Raw genomic sequence first — 13,256 nt, 5'->3', positions numbered from 1 at the left:
CAAATAAAGTACAGAGCAGGTGGCGCAGCTGTAAATACCTGAAGAATAGAGGGAATCCCAAAATGTTGAACCATATTTTCAAAGGATCTCAACACTCCACTCTCAAATAGGTCACCGAGCATCAAAAAAACATTTAAATAAATGTCTGACTTAAACCCTCTGGACACTTTTTTCAGCATGCAAATGCGAGATAACAGGGTGTAACTTAACTACTCCGGTTAGTTTAATAGAAAGGCTTCCTGTTCAATACAAAACCAGGGAGGGGCTCTCTCAGGTGGAAGCAAACAATGAGCCAAATGTCTGAGACCAAATGCATAATAATAAAACAAAAACTTTGGTAGGCCTAGCCCAACTTTGTCATGTAATTTACTGAAGTGTAATCTGGGATGTTTACCATTCCAAATGAAGTACTTCGGTATGCTATCAAATTGCTTGAAATAAGAGAGGAGATTGGGGGGGTTACTTTTTAAATGATTCCACTATCGATTACAGAATACATGCAGTAAAATTTAATTTGTAACTTTCCGTTAGATTACTCATGGTCTGTAACATATTCTAAATATTTTGGATTCCTTCTTCAGCACTGGTAGATTTTTTCACTTGTTTTGACTATAAAAACTCTGCCAGTGCAGTAAGACAAAATACACATGTTAAAAATACATTCTCTGAAAAACCTAAATATCTTATGCAGAGTTGTTTCTAAAACAAGATTAATCAACTGATCTTGTTTTATGGATTTGTAGATATTTTTTACAGGAAAACAATACAAAAATTATTATCAAGAATAAAATTTTTGTCCTAATATAAAAGGGCTTACTAGAAAATAAGAAATTATGATCCAACGTGAATTTTCTTGATAAAAAAAACATGATTGTGCCTGGTAACGTGCATGTAAAATGGCTAGAAATAGCCTTTTAGCTTAGTAAAGCTGACAATTTACACAAGGTTTATTTCTATTTCTTCTGCTCCAAACTTACTTCAAACTTACTTCTCGTCTGCTTGTATGAATTTAACACATCATAAGAAAGTGTTTCACTGCTGTTCAAATGCACTTTGGATCACATCATTAATATGTATAAATGTTTCCATCTGAAAGGACTAAATATTAAAAGAAACAAATGACAATATAATACATAGTAATCTCTTCAGTAATCAAAATACTTTTTTGAATGTAACTGTATTCTAAATTCCAATTATTTAAATTGTAACTGTAGTGTAATGCAGTTATTTATATTTTATATTTTAAATATGTAATTCCGTTACAAGTATTTAGTTACTCCCCAACCCTGGACATCTATAGGTAGAGATTGTAGCATGTAGTTGAATTTAGGAATAAAATTCATTTTAACAACATTAACCTTCCCAATAATAGATAAATGTAATGAAGCCCGACTGCCAACATTGCTCGAAAATCTTTTTAATAGAGGGTCAAAATGAATGAAGTTAATGCCCTGTTTGGGCCACTAGAAGGTGCCCGGCAGAAAAGCTGTTACCGGGAAGTATGCTGTCAGAGCCAAAGCTTTGGATTTAGACCAATTAACTCTGAATCCTGAGAATTTATAAATTCCTCCCGCCATTACCCCTGGAAAATAATCCTCCTTTCTTATCACGGCTGCTAATGTTACACGGCAAGACGGGACAATAATGGGGAAAGAGGGCAACCCTGACGGGTGACCCTATCCAGAGTAAAATAATCAGAAAATAATCAATTTGTATGTACCAATGTTATCAGGTGTCTATAAATATCATAATCCATCCAATAAAAGTATTCCTGAACCCATACATTTTCAAAATCTTAAAAAGATAATCCCATTCTACCATATCAAACGCCTTTTCGGCTTCAAGTGAGATGCAGCGACCAGAGCCTATTAATTTGCCAATGACCACATGATATTGATGAAACGTTATCAGAAGAGCTACGGTCCTGAATAAACCTCACCTGATCTATATAAGATATGTCATAACTTTACTTAATCGGTTAGCCAAATTTATTTACCGTATTTTAACATCTAGCTGGATCAGGGAAATTGAATGGTAACTTTTACACTTGCTTGGATCTTTGTCCTTTTTAAGAATCAGACTGATCGTGGCTTGTGTCATAGTTGGCCGAAGCTTTCCATTCTTTAATGATTCCATATAAAATTCTAGCAAAAGTGGAGGCAGTTCTGTAACATAAGATCTGAAAAATTCAGCAGCAAAGCCATCTTGCCCCGGAGCCTTGCCTGTAGGCAAGGCCTTAATTACCTCATCAAGCTCCTCCAAGGTTATCTCAGAATCAATCGTTTTTTTTTTTTGCTCAGTTGTCAGCTAAGGAAGTTCTAATGGTTCCACAAAGTTTATATTATCCTCATCAGTAGATGAAGACATGGAACTACAGAGATAAAGATATAATTCTTTAAAAGCATCATTAATATCAATGGCCGAGGTAAATATTTCACCACCAGCAGATTTCACTGAGGAAATGGAAGAAAAAGACACTCTCTGTTTTTATACTGAGAATACTGAGAACAAGTTGGTCTCTATATAGACATTGATTTCAGCCTTTAGGATTTGTTGGAATTCAGGATTTTGCCAAAGAGATACATTAAACCGCCAACTATATGATTTATTTTTCTCCATATGTGACACACCTCTAAACACAACAGGGCATGATCCGAGACTAAAATGTTTCTAATTGAGCAATCAACAACAGATTAATTGAGGGACTTAGTTATATATATAAAAAAATCTATTCTAGAGTAAATCTTATGGACTGATGAAAAAAAGTATAGTCCCTACCAGATAGGTTCAAAAGTCTCCAAATATCTGTAAGACCAAGATTTTTATACATCCTGTGAAGCGTCAATGTTGCTCTAGGGGGCTTGCACTCTTTTGCTTCACTATGATCAAGGACTGAATCCATCAAAAGATTAAAGTCTCCTCCCAATATTATATCATGAGGTCTGCCAGCGGCTTGCAATATCCCCTTCAAGATCTATAAAAAAAGCCCTGATCATCAACATTAGGTACCTAAATATTATCCCTGAATTTCAGCTAAAACAATAATGACTCTTCTATTAAATGTATCTTTTCTCTGTTTGAGACATTTGAATTGTAGATATTTACTTATCAGCGTAATGACTCCCCTGCTCTTACTTGAGCCAGCACTATAAAAAAAAATGCCCACCCCATATATTTCCACATGAAAGGTGCATTTCTTGAAGAAACACTATATCACCTTTCTTACACTTAAGAAGAGCAATAACATTCCTTCTTTTTTATGGGGTGCCCCAACACATTCACATTCCATGTGGACAGAGACAATCCCCTCATATTAACATTTGACATATAAGATTAAATAGATTGTGTGTCAAAAACAAGATTATAAAAACCACATTCCAACATTAGTGCAACCATCAGAGCCCGAACATCCCCAGAACCAAACAAACAGAAAAAAGAAAAACATGCACATTAACCCCACACATGACAGCACCAACTGGCGTCCATCCCTCTGAACTCACACAGTTCATACATGCCTACGAGAACCCCTGTGACAATTTTGCCATCGGATTACTCAAGTCCATTTTGATTTTTTGAGACAGAATTGCATGGCAAAAAATTATGTATAAAACAAACTCCAGCCAGGCAGAATAAACACAAAGAGAATGTCTATTCATCCATAAAATTTTCATGAAGGTGTGCTACTCTCCAAAAAAAATCCAGCTGCTAGGCAGAACCAGCACAAAAAAAGTGCTCAGTTTCCTCAAACAGTCAAGTCAATATTCAATGTGCTGGTCCACTCGGCTGCAACGTCAGTACCTCAAGATGACTTACTCACTCCACTGACTTTATGAAGGACATCGCTTGGTGTGGGTATGTGAATGTTTTATGGCTATCCTTAGCATCTTTTCTATATCAGTGCAAAAGCGACTTTCAGTTCATGTAAAAGTTTCTTGTATTACTTGAATCAATCACATGTTAAAAGTGTTAAAACTGGCAAAGTGTGCAGATCTCCCAGTTCACACGTCAGATCCTTGCATGGTGCCACTTGACTCTACAACAGTGTGCACATGTTGGCTATTTTACAATGGCTTGGAATGTGGCTCTTCATATCAGAACTATCTGTTTATAATATTAGTTAACTTGTTTTATGATCCTCAAATCAGCATTCACTTAATGCCTTTACCTACAGTGATCTAACAACTAGTCAGAGATAAGACAATTGGAGACATTCGACAGAATGTGATCAGTGGCAGAGCTAGGGGGTGGCCAGGCCCCATTGGTCACCCCACTGCCAATAGCCGTTTTTCTAATTTTTTGTCTTGGGCACAATAGTTTTTTTTTAGGTGGAACCATCACTGTACAACCACAACACACAGGAGATTTAAAATGTGAGCACATCAAGGTAATCGCACCTCTCTATCCCAGGTGTCACTGTATCCACTCCCCTCAATTTTTGTATCCACGCGGAAGTGCTTTATACACCAAAACCACCACCCCCACCCAACCCGACGATACAAAAGTGCTGGCTGAAAATTTCTGTGCCACCACAGACAGATCCACCCCTGTGAAAAACTCCTGGCTCCACCCCTGAATAATACATCAAAATGTTTTTCATCATCTGCTGTCAGATCAATAGATTTCTATCTCTGCCCCTCTCTGTCCCTGTGGACTTTGTACACTAATTCTCATAAACAATAACTTCTCACCAAATGACAGCATGGTGGCCATGGTAACAGATTGGAACCAGGTGAAAAAATCTGACAGCTTTTGGTTCCTCTATTCAAACGTTATTTGATGTGATGTCCATCTTTAATCTCCCAGACCGAACATGAGAGTAATGCTATAATTCTGTCTGAAGCATAATCTATAAATGACACAGGCCTACATCACATTAAACAGTATTAAATAGGAAGATTTTAATGAGGCCACTGACCTGGAATACTTTCATTGATTTCATTGAGCCAAATTAATCTTTTGCAGGACTGCATATCATCTAAGCCTGATATCCATCATAACAACATTTTGAATAAATAATAATGAAAAAATTTGATTACTGCCTTCTGTCTTTGCACAGCAGTGTAAACAAGCTGCTTTCTAAATAGCTGCAAATATTTATCCATTGTTGCATATGACCAAACTCATTCCAAAGCTCTTCACTCATTCCAATTCAAGTGATTTAAATGGAGCTTCATTGTCTCCACAGAGTCCTATGAGCATTTCCTTGCATGTGTATCTATTTTCAGTGGCATGAAGGGGCTAAAAACTAGAGCACTATTTTGGGCTGTGCTAAGCTAGAAGCTAATGCAGCTGGTTCAGGAAGAAATCACTTTAGATTCTCCAAATAGCATCATGTGCACAAATGCTCACTGGGATTCTTTGTGTATGTGTGTGTGTGTGTGTGTGTGTGTGTTATGAAGGCGTAGTTCAGACCTCATTATGCAATAAAGACCGCTTTCTAAAACACACAGGAGCGTCATTATTATTCATAGGCAATAATGCTTCAGCTCATGTTAGTCAATGGACAATATTCAGACACATTCTCTACACTAACAAAAAAAAGGTTGTTCGGATATGTGTTGTTGAAGGTTGTTCACTTTACTTAATTAAAATTAACTAATATTGGTTAACCCAACATGATATAATATTTGGTACTGCTTGCCGCCGACCCCATCTGTTTGTCTTCGATTGTTTTATGATCCTCAAATCAGCATTCACTTTATGCCGTTACCTACAGTGATCTAACAACTAGTCAGAGATAAGACAATTGGAGACATTCAGACAGAATGAGATCAGTGGCAGAGCTTTGGGGTGACATTTTTGTATGTTGTATGTTGAGTGTATGTTTTTCAGTGGAGTGGAATAACAAATATAGGCTTTCATTAACCTTTTTATGAGTAGGGTCTAAATTACCATGCAGTGCCTCCTGGAGTGAGTTATTTTTGCACGCGACACTGCACAGTCGGTAGAGGTGGCAGAGTGTAGAAGAGTATTTTTTAAATACATTTTTGATTTCTTGTCATAAACAAAAATACTGTATATAATATAGTAAACATGTGAACAATTGGGTTATGTCTGCTGTACTATATTTGTTTAATTTATTTTATTTTATAGCTGTAAAAAAATGAATATATAATATCTGCAGTCCAGTTTGCATATTGTAACAAGGAGGAGGGTGTTGCTGGGCCGTGAATACACACATCTGGCCCCGAATCGGGCTAATCAGCCTAGGAGAGGGTTAAGTGCAGCGGAATGCAGCTGATTAGCCCGATTGGGGGCCGGGCGTGCAAAGTCACGTTTGACATCTCAGACATTGTGTGTGTGTGTGTGTGTGTGTGTGTGTGTGTGTGTGTGTGTGTGTGTGTGTGTTTGACAAGCACTAATCTAAACAGACTTAGCTGCGTGCATCGGATAATCACGCTCGATCAGCATGTTTTCATGAGTATACAACTCGTATATCGTATAAACTGTTCGTGGTGCTTTTGTTATAGTTTGGCTGTCTGTTTCAGAAAACAAATGTATTATATGCCTGAAAAGACGTTTAAGTTGCTGTTTGTGTAAATGAAAACATTTATGTTACATAAAAAAATATATATTATGTGCTTGAAAAGACTTTGATTAGCTGTTTGTTTGACGAATGACAACCACTACTAATGTAGACAAATGGCAGCATGCATCGGATGAAGATAAAATTTGATGAATTGACTGTGCGTATAGCAGTTGTAAACTTTTTATCGTGGTACTTTGGTGACGAGCTGGATGTATGCATATAAAATAAAAATGTTCTGTGGTTTAAAAGACTGAATGAGTAACTGTTTGAGCAAATATAAATTACAGACGCTTGACCAGCACAGCCTGTGTCAGTGCAAAAGCCAAACAAAACTGGCTGTTGCAGAAACACATATGTGTGACGCTACTCTGCGGGACCGGTATTAACTGTATGTGTGATGGTACGTATGAAAGAGTTAAAAACTGAAATTTCTTTCTATTTGTTTTCAGGTGAAAACAAACACACCCAATCAACACACAATGTCAATTGCTTCCACTGGTTCACAACATGCACCTACACAAGCTTGTTTATGAGGAGCTCTGAGCTGAAGGGTGCACAGTCGCCACAGAAACTGAAGAGATGGGTGCAGTGGAGTGAGCAGTGATGCAGTTGCCATAGCAATGGAGCTTGCCCCCCCTCCCTTCCCAATCACCCTTCCTCACAGAGTGCGCTGACTTCCAGACAGAGTAATAAGATTCTGATGAAATGATGGGGGAGGGGAACAAGAGGTAACAGTGTTGTGACAGAATCACAAGCAAGAACCCTTATGCCAAGACTGTAATGCTGACATCACCATGCCCCTCTTTCAAAGGGTAGACAACAGCTATCAACAATCCGGTCCTTTGGGCAAGAATTGCTTAATATAGCTTCAATTGTTGTGAGACTGGTAGTTGCGTCTCATAACATGGACACCTGCAGAACCAAAATACAGGCTGAAAAAGGAACACACTAAAATGAGATGAAGCAGGGCAGTGATCGAAATCTAACCAATCTCAAGGTGTGAGATTCAAACAAAACCACATGGTCTAACGAAACCATTCAAATGTATACAGGTAACTTATCACTAATAAGACTGGTCTACAGATCTTGTTCTGTAATGGACCAAAAACAAGCTACATGCCAATTCCAACTGCTCTCTCTTGTGACAAAGAAACGTTTTTAGAGCAGAACTCCATTATAGAATTATGGAATTACGTCTTTCTCATTTATGTCATAGTTGAATGTTCACTGATTGGTTCAAAATTGTAATCTCCAGCGCTAATAACCATACTTGGTATAACCTACCTTGGTATGGGGGGGTTTAATGCAAAATGACTTACATATGATGTTTACAGTATAAACCATAACCTAAAAGCAGATCTTGCTTAATTATAGAAGCATAGCAGTCTGTACTTGACATCAGCGGGTCATAATCCTAAGAGAACATAACGTCTAGGTTACGTATGTAACCTCCGTTCCCTGATGGAGGGAACGAGACGTTGTGTCAGAGAAGCGACACTAGGGGTCTCTCTTGAGGGCCGATATTCACCTCTGGACTATGAAAAAAGGCCAATGAGAGTTGGCAACCAGTATTTGCATGTCCCGCCCCCGGACATACGGGTATTTAAGCGGCACAAATACGGGAGTTCATTCAGGATTTTTCTGAGGAGCCGGAAATGGTCCGGCCACAACAGTGGCTCGGCTCAGCGACGTGGCAGGGGAGACACAACGTCTCGTTCCCTCCATCAGGGAATGGAGGTTACATACGTAGCCTAGACATTCCCCTTCTGTCGCTCTCTCCACGTTGTGTCAGAGAAGTGACACTAGGGGTCCACTTATAAAAGTGCCATGCGCTGAGCCGTGTACGTGAACTGCTGATACAGGAGCGAACAGGTATTCTTACGTGCAGGACGACCAACTGTATCAGGCTGCACGTACCCTTTCCCCAATGCCCCATTTAAGCCATCAGGATTCCTTATCGTTACCCTGGAGGGGAACAAGGTGCTGGCCGCCAACCTGGGAACGGGCCTCTTTTCTCTCTATGTTTCTCGCATAGAGCAACTAAGGCCGGGGCCCTTACACGCATTGAGGGAAGGGGGTCTTAGCCCTTATTCAGGGTGGAGAAGACCCTGCGGAGGCCACGCCTACCCGAGAGGAGAGGCAAGTTTAAGTGGCAAAACCATCAAAGGCCTGCTTAGGGCCTATGTGGAAAAGTCGGTGCGGTGGTGGATCCAGCCTCATAGAGGGGGGAACATACAGCACGGCAACCGAGGCAGCCATGACTGCCTAAGGGAAACACGGGAGTCAGCTCGCCAGAGGGGACAGAACCGTGGTGTTACACACAGGGGGATTCCAAAGGAGGCCTTACCTGTGGAGCACCTATACCAGTACAGGGTAGCTTGCGGTACCCGCAGTGGCTTGGGTCAGCGAGTTCCTCCGCTGAACTGCGACCCACGAGGGCTAGGGAGGAATCGACCAGTGTCCCAAACCTGAGATCTCCTGGGAATGAAGGCGCACTGTTTCCCCTGGTTAGGGGGAAGGGCGCTAGGTGCAAGCGATTCACCCGGTCAGATCGTGGGCATGCCACCGAGTTCTACGGGCTCGGTACCCTAGAAAACACGGGACGATACTGACTCAACTTGGAGATTGTAGAATCTCGCAAAAGTGTTAGGTGTTGCCCAGCCCGCTGCTCTACAAATGTCTGCTAGGGCAGTGCCCCTAGCCAGTGCCCATGAGGACGCAACACTCCTGGTGGAGTGAGCTCGGACCCGCAAGGGGGCACGGCCTGGGTGTGATAAGCCAGGAAATGGCGTCGACAACCCCCGCTGGAGACAGCTTTCCCTTTCTGCTGTCCCCCAAAGCAGACGAAGAGCTGCTCAGAGCGTCTGGTGCTCTGTGTGCGGTCCAGATAAATACATAAAGCACGTACTGGACACAGCAGTGAAAGGGCTGGGTCTGCCTCCTCCCGGGGCAGCGCTTGCAGGTTCACCACCTGATCCCTGAAGGGCGTGGTAGGAACCTTGGGCACATAGCCCGGTCGCGGTCTTAGGATCATGAAAGTATCTGCCGGACCGAACTCCAGGCAAGCGTCGCTAACAGAGAACACATGCAGGTCCCCGACCCTCTTGATGGAAGCGAGCGCGATCAGCAGGGCAGTCTTGAGAGAGAGGGCCCTGAGTCCAACTGAGTCAAGCGGCTCGAAGGGGGGTCTCTGGAGTCCCGTAAGGACGACCGAGAGATCCCAGGAGGGGAACAGGTTAGGCCGGGAGGGAGTTATCCTCCGGGCACCTTTTAGGAACCTGATGATTAAGTCGTGCTTACCAAGAGACTTTCCGTCTACCGTGTCGTGGTGGGCCGCGATAGCGGCGACATACACCTTGAGGGTGGAGGGGGACAGCCTCCTCTCCAGCCTCTCCTGAAGAAACACGAGCACTGACCTAACTGCGCATTTCTGCGGGTCTTCGGCTCGGGAAGAACACCAGTCCGTGAACAGACGCCACTTTAGAGCGTAGAGATGCCTGGTAGAGGGGCTCTGGCTTGATTGATTGTATCTATGACGGTCGGTGGTAGGCCGGCTAGATCTTCCGCATCCCGTCCAAGGGCCAGACGTGGAGGTTCCAGAGGTCTGGGTGCGGGTGCGGGTGCCAGAGTGTGCCCCGTCCCTGAGAAAGAAGGTCCTTCCTCAGGGGAATTCGCCAGGGAGGGGCTGTCGTGAGGAGCGTGAGGTCCGAAAACCAAGTCCGGGTAGGCCAGTAAGGGGCTACCAGAATGACTTGCTCCTCGTCCTCCCTGACCTTGCATAGCACCTGTGCAAGAAGGCTCACTGGGGGAAATGCGTACTTGCGCAGCCCCGCAGGCCAGCTGTGTGCCAACGCGTCTGCCCCTAGGGGAGCCTCTGTCCGGGCATACCAGAGCGGGCAGTGTGAGGTTTCTTGTGAGGCAAACAGGTCTACCTGAGCCTTGCCGAACCGGTCCCAAATCAGCTGGACCGACTGGGGGTGGAGCCTCCACTCTCCGCCGGGCAAGCTTTGTCTTGACAGCGCGTCCGCTATCACATTGAGGTTGCCGGGGATGTGAGTGGCACGCAGTGACTTGAGTCGCTGCTGACTCCAAAGGAGGAGACGACGGCGAGCTGTGACATGTGGAAGGAGCGTACTCCACCTTGGCGGTGTATGTAGGCTACGACCATGGTGCTGTCTGTCCTGACTAGGACGTGTTTGTTCAGAATTAACGGGAGAAACTTCTACAGGGCCAAAAAAACAGCCAGCAGCTCTAGGCAGTTGATGTGCCAGTGCAGCGGGCCTCGGTTCCACCGGCCTGCGGCTGCGCACCCGTTGCATACGGCACCCCAACCCAGTTTTGAGGCGTCGGTTGTGACCAGAACGCGTCGGGACACCTGCTGCAAGGGTACTCCTGCCCTTAGGAAGCAGAGGTCTGTCCAGGGTTTGAAGGTTTGGCAGCAGGCAGAGGTAACTTTTATGTTGTGCGTGCCGCGGCGCCATGCTCGTCTCGGGACTCGAGTCCGGAGCCAGTGCTGAAGTGGTCTCATATGCATCAACCCCAGCGGCACAGCTGCTGCAGAGGATGCCATATGCCCCAGGAGCTGTTGGAAACGTTTTAGCGGGACCATGGCGCCTGGCTTGAAGGAAGCGAGGCATTTCAGCACTGACTGAGCACGCTCGTTGGAGAGACGTGCTGTCATTGGGACTGAGTCTAACTCCAGACCGAGAAAAGAGATGCTCTGGACCGGGGAGAGCTTGCTCTTTTCCCAGTTAACCTGAAACCCCAAACGGCTGAGGTGGCTGAGCACCTGTGTGCGCATAGTAACTCTCGGGAGTGGGCCAGTATGAGCCAGTCGTCGAGGTAATTGAGTATGCGTATGCCGGCTTCTCGGAGCGGGGCAAGAGCTGCCTCTGCGACTTTCGTGAAGACGCGAGGGGACAGAGACAGGCCGAAGGGGAGGACTTTGTACTGATACGCCTGGCCGTCGAACGCGAACTTTAGGAAGGGTCGATGTCGAGGGCGAATTGAGACGTGGAAGTACGCGTCCTTCAGGTCTACCGCTGCGAACCAATCTAGATGCCGGACTCCAGATAGAATTTGTTTCTGGGTGAGCATTTTGAACAGGAGTTTGGACAAGGTCCGATTGAAAACTTGCATGTCCAAGATCGGTCGTAAGCCGCCGCCTTTCTTGGGTACAACGAAGTAAGGGCTGTAGAAACCCTTCTTCGTTTCGGTTGGAGGAACAGGCTCTATCGCGTCTTTTAATAGAAGGGAGGCGATTTCTTCGCGCAGGGAGAGGGCATGTTGGCCGTGTACTGCGGAAAAATGTACGCCCACGAAGGGGGGCGGAGACCTGGCAAACTGAATTGCGTAACCGAGTCGAATGGTCCGGTGCAGCTAGCGTGACGGGTTGTGCAGTGAAAGCCACGCCTCTAAACTCCGTGCTAGGGGCACCAAGGGGACGGGTTTTTTGGATGTACCCGGCAGGGTTTCGCAGCGGTGCGGAACAGGTAACGCGGCGTCGGGAGGCAATGTGGCGTCCCGAGGCTCTGGTGCTGAGAATAAACTCAAAGCACTTACCTTGCTCTGCGCACCCGGCGGGGGGCGGGTTCGTGACTGAGGAGGAGGTCTGATGTTGGCGTCCTCTGGACTCGTCTGAACCGGCCGGCCGGGGAACAGTCGTGGCGCTGAAGGCGGGGACACCGCGTCCATGGAGCCGGGACTGTTGAGGCCTGAACGCCGTCGAGGGCGGACGAGCCTGTGGCGATGTGACGAGTGGAGAGGGGTGCTCTCCATGAAGACGTCAGCTCGTCATGCACTTCTGGGAAAAAACTGGACCGGGGGGGCGAGGCTATGAGCGGCGCCCAGACCCCAGGAACCAGTCGTCCAGCCGTGATGGTTGTGGGGAGGATGGAGGGTTCCAATCCAAGCCCACGCTGTTGGCTGCCCGGGAAAGCATGTCAGTCATCTGTGCGTCAGCCTCAGCCTGGGCATGCAGGCCCGAAAGCGGCAGCCCAGGGGAGTCCTCAGCATCAGATAACACGCCCTCCGATGCCGCGGCGAGCTCATCTGCTTTCATCGCAAGAGGGTCGGCAGACTGGCTGTGAGGCGAGTCACCACTGCCTCGAGCACGGACGGGAATCAACGAGCGTGTCGGGGTGCGGGTGGTCCGAGGGGGCGTTCCCCGCTGCCATCCCCAAATCACCTCCATCGCCAGCCGCATCGTCCTCAATCCCGTGGGAAGAAGGAGCGACACGGGGGGCGGCTGGAGTGGCTTGCTCACGGTTGTAAGCAAGCCGCGACCACAACGTTGTCATGGTCATGTTCTCGCAGTGAGAACATGAACCATCCACAAACGCAGCCTCGGTGTGATCGCTACCCAGACACACGAGACAGCGCCTGTGGCCGTCGGAAGCAGAGAGCACTCTACCGCATCCAGAAACAACACAGGGGCGGAAGGGCATCTTAATAAAGACGCGTCCTTAAAAGGACGTTCAACGGCGCTGTGTTTTGCTCTTTTAGAGGAAATTACTCTTTTAAATAAAATCACTCTTTTAGGGAAAAAACTATTGAGAGTTTTTAAATCTGCACTGTCGATGCGCCCAGGGGCAGGAATGCACAGCCGTGCAAACAGGAGAAAGCCGCTGTTGTGCGCCGTAGAATCCAACAGCATGCAGCAGAGGGATAACAGGAACTCGGTGTGTACACGCAGCAGTTGCAGACACGACCATCGGCTCTGAAGACA

At 45.6% G+C, this 13,256-nt stretch overlaps 1 pseudogene; it reads right to left on the bottom strand.

Annotated features, from left to right (window-relative positions):
- LOC127623909 (reticulon-3-like) overlaps positions 1-13,256 on the bottom strand; it is a 42,412-nt pseudogene that overhangs the window by 3,108 nt on the left and 26,048 nt on the right.

The sequence above is a fragment of the Xyrauchen texanus genome, chromosome 30 (genome assembly GCF_025860055.1).
Source record: "Xyrauchen texanus isolate HMW12.3.18 chromosome 30, RBS_HiC_50CHRs, whole genome shotgun sequence".
NCBI lineage: Eukaryota > Metazoa > Chordata > Actinopteri > Cypriniformes > Catostomidae > Xyrauchen > Xyrauchen texanus.
The sequence above is the reverse complement of the archived record's forward strand: the minus strand, read 5'-3'. Positions and strand labels throughout refer to the sequence as shown.